The 15,359-nt window shown below is 40.2% G+C and overlaps 1 pseudogene; it reads right to left on the bottom strand.

Annotated features, from left to right (window-relative positions):
• LOC105808030 overlaps positions 1-15,001 on the bottom strand; it is a 35,292-nt pseudogene extending 20,291 nt beyond the window's left edge.
• Between the last annotated feature and the right edge of the window lie 358 nt (positions 15,002-15,359).

Below are 15,359 nucleotides of genomic sequence, written 5' to 3'. Positions count from 1 at the left end.
TTGAACGAAATATTATGCTATAAAGAATCTACTAGATTGGTAGTCTCAGCCTATACTACTTAGCAGGTTTGCATTTATTCAATGTGTTTTTGAACATCTCTTTTAGGACTCCAAATGTCCTCCAAATGCAAAAGGACTTAAGTGCTTTGCAGTTCAGTGAAATTCGTTACTAAATTGTACTAAATCACATTCATTATCTCATTTCAACATTGCCGTGAGATCAGTATATCATTCTCCTCCATTTTAAATATGAGGAAGCTGAGATTCACAGAGGTAGCCATGTACCCGAAGACATGCAGGTTGTCAGTTACGGAGCTGACACACAAGCACATGTTCCTATCTCAAGCCCAGTGGTCCTGCCCCGATACCACACTGCCTCACCCACACAGGGGGCTCTAGGCTGTACTGTGAAAAAGACAGAAAGAGAAAATGGGAGCTATATAGTCTTATTACACATTTCAAATGTGCTCTGAATATTCAGACCTATATATTATTTGGCTGTTTCTATCACCCCAGTTTATTACAGAACACAGTTTGGGCGTTCATTTCAGTTTCATCATATAGGGGAATATGAGGAAAAAATTAACTACCATTTAATTTTATTCCAGTTAGTGTTCAAGTCTGGCATGCCCTACCTACTCTGTACCACATCTCTTCATCAAATATATACCTGCCATCAGAATAGCCAGGTCAGAAGGAGAAGGAAGGTGGGCAGGGTGAAGAAAGTGCAAAAGCAGCACTAGGTTATCACTGGTGGTTGGTTCTGTATCATGAGGGAGAGAGAAAATGTAGGGCACAATTTGGCTTCATGTTAAGGAGATCATTGTACGTATTTATCTTTATTTTATACTAGCAGAATCTGAAGTTCAGGTAAGTTAAGGAACTTGGTCAAGGTCACACAGCTAGTTAATGGCAGATCAAAGATTCATACCCTATTGTCTCCAAAATAGTTTTTTGTTTTTGTTTGTTTGTTTAATGATATAAACCTGGAGTGGTTTAATATCCCTTTACCAAAGCACAGAATGTACATTAAACTAAAACATTATGTAACATTAAATAGGCATGAAATTCAAGAAAAAATAACAAAATTAAAAAGAAGTAAATAGAGTGAAAGAAATGGCCAAATAATGATATGCATTTATCAAATTACTGATTCTGAAAATTGATAAGAAGTTATAGCCACTTCACTTTGTATGATATATAATAATGTATACTTTCTCACTTAGAGCTAAATTTGCTACCGATTTTTTCTTTTTTTTTTTTTCCAGAATATTACAGAGGTACAAATGTTTTGGTTACATAAATTGCTTTTGTACCATTTGGGTCAAAATTATAAGTGTGCCTATCCCCCAGATAGTGTGTATTGCACCCGTGAGGTGTGAACTTACCCATCCCCTCCTCCCTTCCCCTACCTTTTTGATTTCTAATGAATGTTATTTCCATATGTACACATAAGCATTAATCGATTAGTTTCAGTTTAATGTGAGTACGTGTGGTGTTTGTTTTTCCATTCTTGTGATACTTCACTTAGAAGAATGGGCTCCAGTTCCATCTAAGTTAATACAAGAAATATTAGTTCACCATTTTTTTTATGGCTGAGTAGTACTACATGGTATACATATAGCACATTTTATTAATCCATTCATGTATTGATGGGCCCTTGGGTTGTTTCCACATTTTTGCAATTGTGAATTGTGCTGCTATAAACATTCAAATGCAGGTGTCTTTTTATAGAATATCTTTTTTTCCTTTGGGTAAATACCCAGTAGGGGGATTTCTGGATCAAATGGTAGTTCTACTTTTAGTTCTTTGAGGTATCTCCATACTACTTTCCATAGAGGTTGTACTAGTTTGCAGTCCCACCAGCAGTGTATAAGTGTTCCTATCTCTTCTCATTCACACCAGCATTTGTTGTTTTGGGAGTGATCCAAAATAATTTTTAAAGACGCACTTAAAATTAAGCTACTGTAAAGAGATAGGAGCTTATTAAGCCAAATAAAACAAAATAAATTTGTTGTACTTGAAACCCACACATGTCCCAAAGTAAATATATGTCAAAGCCTATTATAAAAAGGCTGGGCCCTGATTGAATTCTAGAGTTTGGTGAAAAGAGTCTGGGAGACAGCTTTATTGTTGCTCTATGAATTAATATCACACGTGTTTGGGGATAAACATTAAACACATTACTGGCATTCCTTATAATCCTCAAGGACAAGGCATTATAGAATGTACTCATCAAACCCTAAAAAATATGTTATTTAAACAAAAAGAGGGAGGTATACGGTCCCCCAGAGATAGAATAAATCAAGCCTTATTCACTCTAAATTTTTAAAATATTTGTAAAGAAGACAATTTAACAGCAGTAGAGAAACATTGGAATGGGAGTCGACAACCAGACTCTTTCCCTCACCAGCCTACCTGGTGGAAAGATGATATAGAAAATAAATGGAGAGAGGGATGGGCGAAGGTGTGGGGTAGAGGTTTTGCTTGTGTTTTGACAGATCACGGGCAAACAGTCTGGATTCCAAGCAGAAGAATCAAGCCCAGAGTGGAGACCTGAGGGGAAAAAGCAGAAAATGCCACCACAGACGACTGAGGCCCTGACCAAGGGTTTCTAAGGATAAGACTAAAGCCTCGTTATATTCCTTCTGACTATTTCTTCTTGTTCTTCTACTAGACATTCTAAGATTGCACTAAATTTGTTCAAAATTGGCATCATGAATCAAATCAATTATGGTCTACCCAAAATCAAATTGACAGCAAATTAGCTACCCAAGTGGCTGACTTACAACAAGTAGTCATCTTACTAGGAGACCAGGTTGTAAGTCTACAAAAGCAACACAGACTCCGTTGTGATTGGAATATCACTCAATTTTATGTTGCACCTCATATATACAATCAAACTCGATTTCCTTGAGAAAACATTAAAAAACACCCGCTTAATCAAGGAAATCTGACTGAAGAGATTGAAAATTTGCAACAAGGGATATTAAGTACCTTCAGTCACCAACTTAATTTGCTCTCTGAAGCTGACGTTATTAATGGCATCTCATCTGGTTTGGAGTCAGCTGATCCATTTTCTCATTTTAAAACCTATAGGAGTTTCACTATAGTAACTTTTGGCATTATTTTAATCATTTGCTTGTGCTTATTTATAGTCTGAAGAAAACTCCAAGGAAGACAAGAATCCGGAGACCAATGCCTCGCCGTGATGGCTGTACAACTCCATCAACTTATTTCTAAAAAAAAAAAAAAAAAAGAAAGAAAGAAAGAAAGGGGGAGATGTTGCTCTATGAATTAATATCACACGTGTTTGGGGACAGGATTTGTCTTAGGAGTTTTTCAGAGCTTTGCCCTGAAGGAATATGTGAACATGTTGGTTTGGATTTCGAATGCTGTTACGCTCGGAAGGGCGTCTCTGAAAGGCAGTAGCGGCTGTATCCCACGAGACACCGCATTTCTCAGACCTAAAGGTTTGGATTTGCTTTGTAAAGCACAAGTGAATCTGTTAAAAACTATAGGCTGAGAGCTGACAATGGAGTGCCCTCTGGAACAAACAGCTTCCGGAAAATGACAGCTTCCCGAATGGCTAAAAGCAAAGCTTTTGTTTAAACCACTCTAGACTGCCTGTCTCCATTCACAATAACCTAATAAACACGGAGCCTACATATCTCTGTTTAACCCCTCTGTTTAAATGATAAAGTTACCTTAGAATTTAGAAATTAACCTTTGAAAGACTTTGTAACTGTTTGCTCACATAAATAGAATTAGTTAAAGAATCTGTAGAAGCGTTCTGTAAAAGCCTTTTGAAAATCTGTTAACCTGAGAGGAACTACCTGCTGTTATGTAAATCTGTTACCTCTGGCAATTATTCACTATTTCCTATAAGTTACCATGTAAGACCTCATTCCAGGCTTTTGAGACCCACGGAGAGGTCTAAGCCCCCTGAGCTCCTGCTTTGCCTATAATCTTTATAAACTTATAAAACTATATCTTTGTCTCAGTGTATTCTTTTATTTCTTCCATTTTCCATTTTTCTCTATTATTTTCTTATCCCTTGCAACTCTACCAAAGGGACCTGGTTTTTTGTGGGGAACACTGGCCACGTTCCCGGCACTTTATCTAGAATGCTCACAGGGAAATGAGGAATAGCAGTTGGGTTTGGGGTACCAATTCTCCTTACCTGGTCATAGCTTTCTGAATTACTATGTTGAGAAAGTACTCTGAGACCTTGACCTAAGTCAGTAGGTAAGAGTGCCACATTCGATGATCTATGTCTGTAAGGGGCATGGGACAGGAAATGGTGGCACGAGTGCTGCTCGTTTCACGATCTTTGCTCTATCTATTGAAATGAGAACATTACGTGTGCTCATTGCAAATCCTTTACAGTAATTTTTAACAGTGGGAGTCATCCTAAGAGCTTGTTGCCACTTCCCTTCACTAGCTGGACCGAAGACCATATAACCGTTCAAAAATCCCCACAGCTCTAGGTGTCTAGGAGTTTGCTGGAAATAACCAAGTTGCTATCATTTGCTATCTTCAACACACAAGCAAAGCACACCTCAATGTCACCAGATGAAGTGAACCTCCCATAAGTTAAAGAACAGAGTCTGTGAGAGAAAATTTATTATTCCTCTTATTGACTGAAATGGCCACCAGAAGCTATATTTTCATGGCAAATAAAATATTATGCTACTATCACAGAAAATATAGTAACAAAAAATACTTTTGCAGCTATCCAAAGTGGATCTCACTAACTCTTTTGGCACCAAGGGTGCATATGGAGTTTCATAACTAGGAAAGAGATATAATAGCTCTTTTGTAGAATCATACTATTAAAAAAAAGTGAGCAGAGAGAGAAGAGAGAAGTGGTCTCCCAAGCGAGTCTTGCAATTAATGAAGGGACCTGGAAGGGACCTGGAAGGGACCACAGGATCGTGTATTTCACCTCTCTGCTGAGGAAGAGCATGGCTGAAGCCTGAGCGAGGCTGACCTTTGCAGATGACAGTGCCGTGCAGGGCTTTCCACGCTAACACACCTTGCCTCATTATCCTCACCTGTGCAGCACTAGCCACATTGCCCAACACCTTTTAAGTGCCTCTTATGTCGTTCCAGCTTCACATGGATTTTGAAGGGAAAATATCCCAGAAGTGAAAAGATTTATTGTTAAACACACAGAGTTTGTGGTCCTAAGAAGCTAAGGTCTTCTCCCAAGGTCACCCAGAAAAGCCATGGCAGAGGATGAGTGTCAATGTGCTTATTGTGTAATGAGATACAAGGTAATGAAAGAGGTACAGATGCCACCTAAAATTCCATGCCCAATTTTGACAATTGTGTGTTACTTTTCAGCTCTGTTGGAGGTTTGAGAGGTTTTCTGAAAATTTAAAAAAATATTTTAAAATTTCTATTTAAAGATCAAATTGCCTGTCAGTGACATGGATTTGGCAACGGAAGCTTCTTTCTGGTCCCTGCTTTGCCTCCTCATACTCCTTGGCCAGCACACTCTCAGCAGGTGTGAGCCAGACCAGCCTACGCAATGGCTGAGATTTCTCCAGCCAGTACGCCAAGGGCTAGAAGTACAAAAATCATTACTACATATTACTGGTCAACTATCACAAAACAGGGTGAGGCTCCTTCAGACACCGGAGTGCAAAAGTCTCTGGCCAAACAAGTGTTTCAAGGTAAAAAAGAACCTGTGAGTTCTGAAGCACTGGAGCTTAGAGCGGAAGAAGATTTAAGTGGTAGAGTTAGGCTTTAAATTCAGTTAGACCGTGCAGGCTGAAGTCCTGTGCTATTCACCATTGACATATGTGTGCATTTTGCATAGTGTGTGGCACATGAGAAATGGTTGCTAGGGGTTGGGGCAGAAAGATGACTTTTCAGCCTCTTCACATTAGAGAGGAGGAAGTTGGTCCAGAGAGGTGAAGTAGCTTACCCAAGAAGACCTGGCAGGTTGTATACATACTAAGCAAAATAATGGTCCCAGGGAGCCTGATTTTGTTGACTGTCTTGAGATGTTTCTCACATGCAAGGTTCTGCATCTTTGGTTGTCATTCAGGATGTCTGCTATGAAACTCTGTTCTCCCTTGCAGGAGGCCAAACATCAGCAATGTTCCATCATAGGTATGAACTCATAAAGTTCATAGTATTTGTTTATTCTGCCCTTGAGGCAGACTACTTAGGTAGATATGAAGTGAAATAAAATTTAATTTAGCTCAGCTTTTGTTTATGTAAGTCCATCCAGCAGCACTAGGTGCCACTTTTCTTTTTACTTTCATTTTCTGGATTATCTGAAATCATCTGCTTCACCTATGCATTCATCAAACATTTATTGAATGCCTACTGAGGGCTAAAACTATGCTAGATCTTATTAGTAATAAAAAAGATATAGTTGGCATCTCCATGGCCCCAATAACAAAGATGCTTACAATCGCACTAGAGGAGATGCCTCAGATGAACCACAGAAGACTTGACAGGTAGACCCGAAGAGGAGGCACTGGGAAGAAAGGCGACTTTGGAGTCAGGTAAACCCAGCTTGATCACTGCTAGTTTGATGACCTTGGGAAGCCCCCAAAACCCCTCAGTCCCCATTTTCAGTCTATAAACCAGAGATAATCACAGTATGCATGTAAAGCCCTCTGCACAGTGCCTGGCCACCAGGCAGCACTCAATAAATGTTAGCAATGTTTGTAGCTTAAGCAGTGAGTTCAGAGGAGATTTGGAGATTCTGGTTCATTTGAAACAAGTGAGGAGGAAAGGCCTTATTAATTTATGTTAAGGTCAGAGCTTAGGTTGTATTTAAACCATCTGGGAGGCAGCTTGTGACTGAATATTTGTGATTTCAAGCAGTGGTTTGAACAGTTACATTTCAAGAAACTTAATCAGGCCAGTGAGATGAATTGGATAGGAGAGAGAATAAAGTCAGGGAGACTGGTTATAAAAACAATAATCTGGGCAAGAGTTAGTGGAAACTTAAGGCTAGTCAGTGCAATAGACTTCAGAAAGAGTGAAGAGGCAGTCTGAAGATAATTAGACACCACTGGAGACAGGGAATAAAATGGAGAAAATTACAGGTGTCTTCGAGATTTCAAAGAGTGCCTGGCAAAGTAGAGAATTCAGGATGAGTAGTAATCAAGAGGGCAAAGATGTGTCCAGCTTCTTAGTTTTCAGCATATATTTTTATAGCCAGGGCTTGTGAGTGGCTGGAAAATGTTCAATATACATCATTTCTTATATTCAATGGGAACACTTTCCAAGAAAAGAAGCTTCAGCTCTCAAATACATGCATGTCTGGGCAATGTCACTTACTGTCCTTTGCTCCTTGGTCTGATACCAATTATAGCATCTCCAGCCTCACTGCATGCCCTCTTAAAGGAATTGATGATGTATGTAGATAGATGTCATAAGAGTTCAGATCTTTATGTCAGTTGCTTAAAGATAAATATCACATGTGCTGGGGCTGCTTCAGTTCAATGTTAGTGTGTCCTTCTGAACTCATAAATGAATGTTGACCTGAATTAATGATTTGGGAGTCAACCAAAGTAGTTTCCACTTTTGACAGAGAATATGGGTTGAAAGAGACTACCCCTTCATCTTTATTGTTTCCCCAACCCAACACCCAGGAATCCAGCCTCTTTCCCATATACTCTGTATACGAATATCTATTACCTATCATGATATGATTACCTATCATGTATTGGACACCTGCTGGCATTGTACAAAGCATTTTAGAGCCATTATTGCCTCTTATTCTCTTCTAAGCACCCCATCAGGTAATTATTATCATCCCAGCTTACACACAAATGGCCTGACACCTAGGACAAACTTGTCCAAGGCCATTCCAGTATCTGATGGCAGAGCGTGATTCAAAACAAATTTAAAGAAGTATTAAAGTAACATCTTTGAGGGTAGAATTGGGACTAGAAAAACTGAGGAAGAATATATTATATTCTAGTGTTTACAAAGCACTCATTAGCTGTGAATAGAAATTAACACACTAATCACAGTGTGCTGCCTCTCATTCTAATTTGTTCATAAAATGTTCAAAGGAAATCTAATTCTATTAATTTTAAAACTTCAGAGAGAAATGATTATTTGGCTCTGATCCTTAGGATTCATTGCAAAGATATGAATAATTAGACACTCTTTATGAAGATGAAGATGAGGCTTCTGCTCTAGTCAGCTGGTCAATTCTTCCTTTGTGATTTCTTCGTTTCCAGGAGTGGTTAATATGCTGAGTTGTGTCTGCCAAAATTCATATGTAGAAGTCTTAACTCCCTCCCGTACCACAGAATGTGACTGTATTTGGGGATACGGTCTTATAAAAGTAGTGAAGTTAAAATTAAGTCTTTAGGGTGGGTCCTAAACCAATATGACTGGTATCCTTATAAAAAGAAGAAATTTGGACACAGACAGAAATAGAGGGAAGACTATTTGGAGACATAGAGAGAAGATCATCATCTACAAGCCAACGAGAGAGATCTCAGAAGAAACTAACCCTGTTGACACCTTGATCTCAGAATTTTAGCCTCCAGAACTGTGAGAAAATAAATTTTTGTGGTTTAGACCAGCCAGTCGGTGATACTCTGTTATGGCAGCCCTAGCAAACTAATACAGCATGCTTGGACTCATGCACACTCTAGGCCCTGGTTTGCCTCGTGAGGAAAAGCATGTCAAGGCATTGACTAAGATGGACAAAACAGTGGAAGAAATGCTTTGGAAGCTCCTGAAGTTTAGTGACAAGCATGGGTTTTCTCTTTTAGATTTCAACAAAATAGAGGAAAGGCATCAAAGATTCCATTTGCAGCATTGCTTGCATTTTGTTAAGTCTCCAGACACCCTGGAAACCTGCTCATGACACCCTTGCCACAGAGTTAGATTTTCATGCCCTTCTGGGTGTTTCTCTACTTGACCGGGATCAAGTCTTCCTTTCCTCTAAAGGGCCAGGGGGCAGGCAGTCCTTCCTCTTTGCACATTTAACTCAAACTCTCATGACACTTTATGGACCACTGAGTCTACTTTTGCATAGGGTCTAGCCTGGGCTTATCCTGGTTGTGGTCTTCTAATTCTGCTTTTGTATTCGAAACTAGTGTCAGGTAACGAAGTGCTCTCAACAGGGTTAGCTAGACTGCTCCTTAGTTACATTGATGCAGTCTCATGGATTTAAACAGTTTTCTGTTTTTATTTCTTGATGTTTAGATCTCTACCCTTCATTCGTATCATTTTTTTTTCCGAGTTAAGCCTAGAGATATACATTCTCATCATTTTTATAAATGTGACATTTTCTTCTAATAGATCTAAAGCACTAAAAGCAATAATTTCTATTTAGGGAGTGCCCACGATGTGCTTGGCACTTTATATTGTTAGCTTTAATCCTCAGCCTATCCTAAACGTTAAGTATTATCATTTCCATTTCATAGGTGAGAAAGGCAAGACCTTAAAGAGGCCATAATGACGCTGAAATTTGAACTGAGTTCTGATGGTGAAGCACAGGATTTTCCCATTGGTCATGTGTTTTCCAATTTTAGTCAGTCTCATTCACTGCCCCAACTTTTACCATATCTGTATACTGTCTTTACTATTATTTATTAAAATTTCTTTTCAAATAGACTCATAGTTTTACCTTTATGTTGTCTTAAGCAATGTGCAATTATATGCTTGATGCAATAATTATACATTTAAATATGAATTATAATGAATACAACTTTATGCCACATTTTATAAGAATATGCATTAAAATAAATAAACATACAAGCCTAGAGTAAAAATGACTATCCATGGAACACCTAACATTATTTTGGGTGTCACCAATGGTATGGATAGTTTACTCTGTGAAACATTGCACTAGGAATCGCTGCCACTTCAACAGCAGAATGAACCCAGGGCATAGTCCAACACCAACCTTGATGTTTTCCCAAATAATACTAGATACATTCTTCTAGCAAGTTGTGCAGCCACTTGGCAGTAGCTCGAAATCTGTAGCTTTGACTGATGGGTATTACAGCCTTCCACTATCTTGCAGTGACACGCTCCATTCTCTTGTTTTCTCCTGCTGACACTTCAGCTGCTCAGGCCCTCTTGATATTAATATGGGAATTAGGAAATCAAACTGGGGCAAAGGCTGCACAGCTGAACATATGCAGGAGGGCTGGCCTTGGAGGCTAATCAAGCGGATGCCGTACCTGGTGAAGTCAGCCAGCTCTTGACGGAGACAGTGGACAGATTTCAGAAATGGAGAGTAGGACACAGCTGGTCCACCTGATGACTCCTGTGCCAGTTTCCAAAAATATCTCCCTCCCTGCCTGTCTGTGGAGTCAGAAGTTCTGCTGCAATAAATGCATTTCTTTGGCATGTTTTTCAAATTTCTAGAGTCACATTAGACTGTAAATAATCCGTAGGAGACATAACACCCAAAGTCATATTTAATTAACTTAAATTTGGCTTGAGGCTGCCTTCATACCTTGTGTCCTTATGTAGAAAACTACAACATAGTAACTTAGTATGTGAACAAACCAAAACCTCATTTAGGAGTATAACAAACAGCCAAGTTTCAGCCCAGCACACCACGCCCAAATGAGGCAGACGCCCAGCTGTGGCCAATCAGGTGATTTAGCTACTTGGCTTCTGGGTCCAGAATAGAGAAGCTTCCTGTTCACACTGCTGGGTGGAGCTCTCTGCACCTCCACTGGTTCAAGGTGTTGCCTCATTCGTGAATCGTTCTTTGCTCAAATAAACTATATAAATTTAATTTGTCTAAAGTTTTTCTTTTACCAGTCACCATTGGTTAGTACTATGCTAGTGGCTATAGGTGGCAGTTAGGGACTTTTGAAGAGAAGGGCTGGAGGGGAAAAGCTATGTTAAAGGCTACTGAAAACAAAGAAGAAATGTGTCAAAGACAACAATATCCTCTCCCTCCAAGGCTTCTTGACGGCATCTATCCCTTTTCCTACCCCTCCCTCCAATCTGGAGTTTTCCCTTGTTGGCAGGCACCCTCCCACCTGGGCTTCTCTAGCAGGTTCCAGGCCTCCTGCTTGCAAGGATAGTATATATGCTCAGTTCAAGTAAGTTGGGGTGGTCTGCTATTTTTAAAAAGTTAATAAAACCTCAGCCCATATTCATACTAAAGTAGTTTCCAGATCAAAAGAGCTAACAGCCTACCTGGGTTGGATCCTGGTCAGAGCAAATGTTTCATGTTTAGTTCTGAGTACCATAGTTTAAAAATAGTGCCTGTGACAGTTAATATTATGTCAATTTGGCTGGGCCATAGGACCCAGTTATTGAAATCATGTTAGTTTTGCCCTTGCTATGAAGGTATTTTGCAAATGTGATTAACATCTATAATTAACTGACTTTAAGTAAAGGAGTTTACCCTTGATAATGTGGGTGGGCCTCATCCGATCAAGAGAAGGTCTTAAGAACAAAACTGAGAAGAAGAAACTCTGCCCCAAGGCTGCAGCATCAACTCCTGCCAGATTTCCCAGCCTGTGAACCTACTTTACACATTCTGGACTTGCCAACGCCCATATAAGCCAATCCCTTGCAATAAATAATGTGAGTCAATCCTTTCCAATAAATCTCTCACACAACACACACACACACACACACACACACACACACACACACACACACACACATACACACGCTATTGGTTGCGTATCTCTGAAGAACCCTACTGACACACTGCCCAAGTGGAGCAACCAAGACCGTGTGGGGTCTGGGAACCAGGAGGGTTTGGAAACTATGGTGTGTGAGGAGAGGTTGAAGGTGTTACAGATACTTAGTCTGGAGGAGGGAGGTTTAAGTGTGACCTGACAGCCGTCTTCATATATTTGAAGGTCAGAAATGTGGAAAAGAAATCAGACTTGTTCTGTGTTGCCCAAGAAAAGAGGACTGTGGTCCAAGGTTAGAAGTTATAGAGGGCAGACTTGGCATGAGTGAAAACAGGAGCTTGCTAACTATTCAAGCTGAATCAGCTTCCTCTTGAAGCCATGAGCTCCCAGGAACCAGCTTTTGATCAGAATTGTGCTATGTGAAGGGAAGTCAAAAAAGGGACTTCTTGATTGGGTAAGAGGAAAGACAGTGTAGCCTCGAAGCTCTGATCCAGGTTGAGAGTTCTAAGACCACAGCTATCATTAACTGAGCCTTTCCCATGTGCCAGGCACTGTGTGCATCCTTCCAGCTCGTGAGGTAGGCATTAATATCCTCACTTCACAGAGAGGGAAAATAAGGCTCTTGGAAGTTTAGTAACTGGTCCAACATCATTCAATAAGTAGAAGCACTAGGTTTCAAACCCAGGCCTGTCTGACTCCCGGTGCTCCCCTGTAACTATTGGGGGGCAACCATATGCAGAGACATTGTACTTACCATTTAATAGTAAGATTCAATGTTACAAGCATGAGCACCAACTGTTGTCTCTTTGGTCCTTAGCATATGCATCCTAATCATATGTTTTCCTGTCTGTCTTCAGTCCAATGTGGCAAATTTATCAGGGACAGGGCAAGACCTTATTTGTCAAAGCATTGAAAGTGCAAGAAATGTATTCTTTCATTAAAAAAATACTAGTTGACCACAGGCACTAATTATCTAGGAATGCAGCTGCTAACAAGATAGGCATGGTCTTTGCCTCATTAAGAAACTTACACTGAGCCATGAGGACAAATATTAAATTGAAATGTGTCAATAAGTATTTAATTACTGTTGTCATCAATGTTGCGAATGAGTACTCAGAGAGAGAGTAACAAGTGGATCCTTATTTCCACTGGAGGGTAGGGAAAGGTATCCCTCAATAAGTGATTGCCAGGCTGAGAGCTGAAAGACACGTAGTACTCAGCCAGGTGCAGTGCAGCAAGGCCCTGAAATCGGAGGCCACCTGCAGCAGTGAAGGAACTGATGGGAGGCCAATGTACCTGACTTAATATGAACAAAGAGGGCAATGGCATATGATGCGGCTGGAGGGGTGGAGAGAGGCCACTTGCTGCAGGACCATGGAAAATACGTAATCTTTTAGGTGAATAAATGAATGAATAAAGGATAGAGATAACTTGGCAGCTTTGGACATCCCAATCTCATAGCCGCCAAATGCAGTTGCACATGAGGCTGGGTCAGTTTGGAAGAGTCAACACAGCACGACTGAGACTGCTATACCCAGAAAGTCCTGTCTGCAAGGTTGACCCTTGGCTGGCACAGGAAACTTGGACGTTGGGAAGGTTCCCACCACTTCCAGAACACATCACCGTGGCTCACTGTGCCTAACCTGTCTGTGAAAACAATATGGTTTATACTGAACACCTACTTTCCTTCTGAGAGTTTGGAACTTTAGTATGTGCTGGGCAGAAAGTGACTATGTGACCAATCGCCAATAAAAATTGGGATTCTGAGTCTCCAGCAAGCTTCCCTGATAGACATTCCACACATGTCACTACTTATTGCTGGAGGAATTAAGCACATCCTACAAGACTCCGTGGGGAGGACTCTTAGAAGCCTGTGCTTGGTTTCCTTGGACTTCACCCCATGCATCTTTTCCATTTGCTGATTTTGCTTTGTATCTTTTGTCTGTAATAAATCTTAGCCATGAATATGACTGTGTGAGTCTTGTGAGTCCTCCTAGTGAGTGAATCATTGAACCTTGGGGAGAGGGGTCTTGGGGACCCCTGACACTGGGCATGTGACCCTGCTGACCTAAAAGCCCATAGTGACTGTGGAATCAAATCTTTCCCTTTGACCACAGAAGAGCTTAGAAAGGTGGGTTAGAATGGCCTTGCTATTCCCAGAGAACTCTAGCCAGTGCAGTTTCTGTACTACTCCTCTAGGGTCTAGAAATGTCTGCAGTTAGCCACAGCTGGGTAATAAAAATTTAAAGACATACAGTGACTTTCAATGAAGATTCATAATAAATATTCAACAACCACCTGCAATCCCCAATGCCACTGCCCTGGATTTGCTAGGAACATGCCATCTTACCTTCAAGAGTTCAAAAAACCATTTTTTTTAGTGCTCTAGAGTTTCAAACTATCTGCCCTTTATTAAAATGCAGGATGTGTTTATGAGTCTAATAAGATGTTCTTAAGGGCATTTCAGTTTTATGTCTTTGTATTAAGCTAACCAGTGTGATGGTCTAAATGCCCTCTTTTATATGTTTCAATTTATTATTCAAGACCAAGAAAAATTAGTCGTATCTTTGCACTTTATATTCTGCTAATTGCAAGAACATCAATACAAACACAGCATAAAATCACACAAAAACAAATTTTATGTTTTGTATGCCAACTTCACTACATCCAGTGAAGCAATGCTTAAAATTGCTAATTTTGCTCACTAAATACTTTTCTGTGAGTAAATAGAAATTCAGTATACATACTGTTATGAATTTAGTGCATCCCTCAAAGTTTATGTGTTAGAAACTGAATCCTCAATGCAACAGTGTTGGGAGGTGAGATTTTTAAGAGGCGATTAGGTCATGAGGGCTCTGCCCTCAGGAATGAATTAATGCCATTATTTTGGAACTAGATTAGTTATCTCAGGTGAGGGTTCCTGATAAAAGGATGAATTCAGCCCTCTTCCCCTTCCGTCTTACCCTCTACTGCCCTCTGCCCTCTGCCATAGATGAAGTAGCAAGAGGGCCCTCAACGGATGTGGGCTGCTCGACCTTGGACTTCCAGCCTCAAGAACTACAAGAAATAAATTTCTTTTCCTTATAAATCACCCAGTTTGTGGTATTCTGTTATAGCAACACAAAATGGACTAAGATACTCTTACAGTCTCAAGAGAGAAAAATGGCAATGAAATATTGATGAGACAAGAGCAGGGATGGAAGACAAATCTTGCTTTTTGAAGTAACAACCAAACAACGCTACAGTGTTTTCTGTCTATGGAATCCAGTCACGCTGGTTACATTATCAAAGCAGGTCTATATTCCTGTCACAGCACTCACCTTCGTCCCATGAGCTGACACTTGGGAAAGCCACAAAGCCCCCAAACCTGGTGTCTCTGAGGAGCCCGCCATGTTATTCCTATGGAAGTGCTCCTTGATGTGGATTAATAAAGTGTCTTCTCCTTTTGCTGAATACAATAAGAATTCTTTTATGAAATCAATAAATATTTACTGGGCACCTACTTTATTCAAGGCATGTGCAGCATGTTGAAAGTGACATAGTCCTTGATGTTTAGAAACTGTCAGGCCTAGGTGTGTAGTCACATGTTGCAATACAATGAAACGATAGGACTATGTTGTTAAGTAACAAATGCAAATTAATATTATAAGGTCAGAAAAGGCAGAACTCTCTGTGGATTGGACAAGTCTTCCCAGGAGGGATCTATCCTGAATTATGAAGATTGGTGAGATTCGATGGTCAGAGGCAGGA

The sequence above is a fragment of the Propithecus coquereli genome, unplaced genomic scaffold (assembly GCF_000956105.1).
Source record: "Propithecus coquereli isolate 6110/MARCELLA unplaced genomic scaffold, Pcoq_1.0 Scaffold166, whole genome shotgun sequence".
Taxonomy (NCBI): domain Eukaryota; kingdom Metazoa; phylum Chordata; class Mammalia; order Primates; family Indriidae; genus Propithecus; species Propithecus coquereli.
This window is presented reverse-complemented; position numbering and strand designations above follow the sequence as displayed.